Source organism: Phocoena phocoena, chromosome 15, assembly GCF_963924675.1.
Source record: "Phocoena phocoena chromosome 15, mPhoPho1.1, whole genome shotgun sequence".
Taxonomy (NCBI): domain Eukaryota; kingdom Metazoa; phylum Chordata; class Mammalia; order Artiodactyla; family Phocoenidae; genus Phocoena; species Phocoena phocoena.
Window position 1 is genome coordinate 72,374,932 of NC_089233.1, and position 5,120 is coordinate 72,380,051.

At 49.8% G+C, this 5,120-nt stretch overlaps 1 pseudogene; it reads left to right on the forward strand.

The window, feature by feature from the left end:
• Positions 1-934: 934 nt before the first annotated feature.
• LOC136134869 (SWI/SNF-related matrix-associated actin-dependent regulator of chromatin subfamily D member 1 pseudogene) lies at positions 935-2,360 on the forward strand (annotated as a pseudogene).
• Positions 2,361-5,120: the final 2,760 nt, after the last annotated feature.

Sequence of the window (5,120 nt, forward strand, 5' to 3'; positions counted from 1 at the left end):
GACACCTAGTGGTGAGTTGCTGCACTGAGGGTTACGGAGACAACTGGCTCCTTGCTCCCATTTGTTTCACAGAAGAATCAGAACCAAGATAAAGAAAGGAGCCCAGGATGCGCCAGATTCCTGCCTCCAAAGTGTGACAGTTGAGTTGAAGTTTTTCAGCAATAGATCTCTGTTGGGACTCAGCATATGGGACCTGCACCGGAGCTAGCATCCCCTGAAATCTCTAAGATTTCCAGTTACATAAGTTACAAGCTTTTAAGTAAATGCAGCTGAGAGGGTGAAAGCTTCCCAGTTCAGCTGAACTCCAGGGTTTACCCCCTCACAGACATGAGGTCCTTGAAGAGTAAGTAGCTCTGGGATGACAAAGAGATTTCTTCCTCTCTCAACAGGTGTGATCATGGACAAGTCTCAGCTTCCTGGTATGGTGAAGACAATTACCTGCCTCAATTCTTATTATTGCTATGGAAGATAAATGCAATGTATTACTTAGTAAAAGAATAAAAATAAAATAATAAATGTGTAGTTTGATCCTGTTTTTGTTTAAAACTATGTATATATCTTTACACCAATACATATATTTATCTTCATGTAAGTTTGTATGGGTGTGTATGTATATTTACGTATATCTGCATGAAGTGCTGTCTAAAACAATGTTCACCAAACAGGTAGTGAGGTTGGAGGTGATTTTTGCTGTCCTCTTTGTACTTCTCTAACTTGTTTACGATGTGCATGTACTATGTTTTTTTTTGGCCTCACCACTCGGCATGTGGGATCTTAGTTCCCCGACCAGGGATCAATCCCACACCCCCTACATTGGAAGCGCAGAGTCTTAATCACTGGACCGCCAGGGAAGTCCCCCTGCTCGTACAATTTTTACAATAGAAAACTGAACTTTTGGGTTCTTTGTGCAGCTACAGCAGTGGCTCCGGGAAAGATGGAGGCTGGGGCAGGTTTCAAGTCTGTGGCTCCGAGCGGCAGCACTGGAGCCTCAGGAGGGGTGGGCGCGGAGGCTGCCCTGGGCCCAGGTGGGACTCCGGGGCCTCCGGTACGAATGGGCCCGGCACCGGGTCAAGGGCTGTACCGCTCCCCGATGCCCGGAGTGGCCTATCCGAGACCAGGTATGCTACCAGGCAGCCGAACGACACCTCAGGGACCTTCCATGGGACCCCCTGGCTATGAGGGGAGCCTTTCAGTCAGACCTGGCCTGGCCCAGTCAGGGATGGACCAGTCCCGCAGGAGACCTGTTCCTCAGCAGATCTAGCAGGTCCAGCAGAAGGCGGTCCAGAATGGGAACCACAGTGCAAAGAAAAAGAAGATGGCCGACAAAATTCTATCTCAAAGTGTTCGTGAACTGGTACCAGAGTCCCAGGCCTATATGGATCTGTTGGCTTTTGAAAGGAAACTGGACCAGACTATCATGAGGAAATGGCTAGATACCCAGGAGGCCTTGAAACATCCCATCAAGTCAGCCGTGTCCAAATATGATGCCACCAAACAAAAGAGGAAGTTCTCTTCTTTTTTTAAGTCCTTGGTGCTCGAACTGGACAAGGACCTGTACGGGCCAGACAACCATCTGGTAGAATGGTACAGGGCCGCCACTACCCAGGAGACAGATGGCTTCAAAGTGAAGTGGCCAGAAGATGTGAATGTACGGTGTACTGTCCCGCTGATGCTGGATTACCAGCCTCCTCAGTTTAAATTAGACCCTCCTCTGGCTCGGCCGCTGGGCATCCACACCCAGACCCGTCCAGTGACCATTCAAGCACTGTGGCAATATATTAAGACGCGTAAGCTCCAGGACCCACCTGAGCGGGAGTTTGTCATCTGTGACAAGTACCTCCAGCAGATCTTTGAGTCTCAACGTATGAAGTTTTTCAGAGATCCCGCAACGGCTCCATGCCTTGCTTATGCCACCAGAGCCCATCATCGTTAATCATGTCATTAGTGTTGACCCGAATGGTCAGGAAAAGGCAGCTGGTTATGACATTGATGTGGAAGTGGATGATACTTTGAAGACCCAGATGAATTCTCTTCTGTTGTCTACTGCCAGCCAGCAGGAGATTGCTACTCTCGACAGCAAGATCCATGAGACAATAGAAACTATCAGTCAGCTGAAGACCCAGCGAGAGTTCATGCTGAGCTTTGCCAGAGACCCTCAGGGTTTCATCAATGACTGGCTTCAGTCCCAGTGCTGGGACCTCAAGACCATGACTGATGTGGTGGGTAACCCAGAGGAGGAGCACTGAGCTGAGCTCTACTTCCAGCCTTGGGCACAGGAGGCCGTATGCCAATACTTCTGTTCCAAGGTACAGCAGACACGACAAGAATTAGAGCAAGCCCTGGGAATCCGAAATACATAGGGCTTCTCCCACAGCCCCGATTTGCCTGCACCGATTTCTTTATTTGGGCCCTGTGCTGCCTCATAGCACCTTCCCTGGTCTTGCTTGGGACCTTCCAGGGGACGCTGTTGGCTCTAGGACAACACCAGAATGAAGAGGGTCTCACGTGATACCTGTTACCCTCTTCTCCCACTCCATCCCTTCCTACCCGCAGCTTCCCTTTGCCCCACAAAGTTCCCATGCGCCTGTACCCTCCCCTGGTCTGCAGAGGACCTCTAGATAGGATTAGAGAGAGAACCGGTAGTGGTAATCAGTGCATTGAATGGATTGGGCCTAAGGCCAAGTGGTCTTCAAGGGAACCAGCTACACTGATCCTGCCCTTCAGAGACCCAGGAGTTGGGAGCTTTAGCCCCTTCTCCAAGACTTAAGCCTGGGGGCCCTCTATAAGCTAGTTGATCTTGGCTTTCCTGATAACAGAATCCAGTTTCCTTCCTTCCCTCCACAGGTTTGGAGCATACTCTCCCTTCACTTGCTGCCCTCTAGCACCAAAGGAATCCTGGTTCTGGGGCTCCACTGAGCCCCAGGTCAGTCTGCAGCCCTCTGGACTGGGCTGCTGTCTCAGTGCTTCTCTTACTCCCTCGTAGGGGGTCCGCATCAGTATTGGACTTTGTTCTTTTAGTATTGCTCCCTCTCACCACACTCCCTGTAGCTGCTTTATAGAATTCCCTCCTACCTGTCCTAACCCAGGGCATTTGAGTGGGGGAATCTTGCCTTTCCCTGTCAGAGCCCCAAGGGCCCTCACCTAGGGTACTGTCACTGCGGGGAGAGGCTGTTCCTTCCTGCTGTCGCTTGGAGGTGTGACTCATCCATTCATTCCACCCTGCCGCCCCCATCCTTTCACGGAGAAACAGGCCTAAAATCAAACGGGTAAAAGCCCGGGGCCATCCCTGTCTTCCTGTCCCTGTCTTCCCAGTTGACACCCGCTGGTGACTTCCAGGGCACTGAGGAGTGAAAGCACCTATAGGGCTGGAGAATAGCTCTGAGTTGGGTTTGTGACTCTTCTCTCTCCCTGCCTCACAGGACTGTGACTCCCCAGCCCCTGCCCTCAAAGCTTCAGACCCCTCAGGTAGCAGCAGGACCTTGTGACCTTGGCCCCTTGCAACTGAGATGGTTTTGCATCTTTCCAAGACAGCCTCAAATTCTTCTTCCAGGTTGTATCACCCCTGAGTTAGCATAGCCCAGGCTCGCAGACTCAACACAGCAGAGTGGGAGACAGCTGGACACAGCGGGAATCCCTTTCAGCATGGGCTCTAAACCCACAGAACTGACAAAGCCCCTGCTTCCCCACCCCCTCCTCAGGCTTCTGTGAGCACATCCTCCAGCCCCGTATCCCTGCCTGTTCCACACTGGGGACAGCAGAACTTTCTCCCCGTCTTCCCCTTATGTCCTTATCCCACTCCTCCCTTGAAAGGTTCTCCCCACAGTGACACTGGACAACCTCTGTCCCTGGGGCTGGAACCATGAGAAGGGGGCTCAGCACTCCTACACAGTGTCCCTGAACATAACTTTTATTAACTGAATTCTTATGTTTTCTTCATGGACTAAATTTTTTCTTGTACTGCCCCCTTATTGATGTCACCCAGTTTTTGTGTGTGTGTGTGGTACGCGGGCCTCTCACTGTTGCGGCCTCTCCCGCTGCGGAGCACAGGCTCCGGATGCACAGGCTCAGCGGCCATGGCTCACGGGCCTAGTTGCTCCGCGGCATGTGGGATCTTCCCAGACCAGGGCTCGAACCTGTGTCCCCTGCATTGGCAGGCAGATTCTCAACCACTGCGCCACCAGGGAAGCCCAACACGGGGATTCTTAACCCTTCCTGTGCCACAGACCCATTTGCAGCCTGGTGAGGCCCATGGACCTCTTCTCAGCCTAATATTTTTCAATGAATAAACTTCCATACAGAAGATTACAGAGGGAATCATTTATATCAAAATGCAGTTATCAAAATATTTTAAAAACAAATCTGTCATATAGTAACATATGTGCTTCTATATTAGAAGATTTAGTGGTATGTCTAATAACTTAGCATAATTTCAAAGTCATGATAAGCAGAAATGATATTTTGAGTTGCCTTCGGTAAGACCATTGTGATAGGAAAATACATGTTTTCTATTGGTGAAGCCATGGGAACTGCTAATACTACTCTGGTTTGTTGCTTATGTTCGTAAGTGAAGGAAATGCTGAATTCAAGTTGAACTTAAAGATAAGGACCATTTTTCCCGTCCAACTTCATGGATCTCCAAATTTAACAAATTATGTTCTCCCATAGGTCTTTGCTTAAGTCTGTCCATTTGATCTCTTTGTTCTTTGCATCTTTCCGCCAACGTGTGATGATCCTTGGCTGTCTGCTCACATTGAAGGGTGGAACCTAGACTGAAATTGATTGGGCGCGGGATGCACGTGAGGAGGCCTAATTATTAACTATGAGCTTTGGTGTGACTGTCCTTTAGGGAGCTCCCCTTGTCAGCATCCTTAGGGTTTTCCTCCTGAGCTGGTCAAATTCTCCAGAGAAGACTCTTATAGCATCTCTTTAGGAGAGCACAATCCTCCAGGCCAACAATGTGGAATCTAGGTTGTGAAAGAAGCCTGAGGGAAGGAGATTGGGCAGAGCATCTCGGTCTTCCATATATAAACTTTCACTTCATCCCTCCGCTTTCAGGATGATGCCCCATCATCCACTGTGCCTGGTGTTTCCTAATCCAGATGTGCTTCTGTTACTCTCTG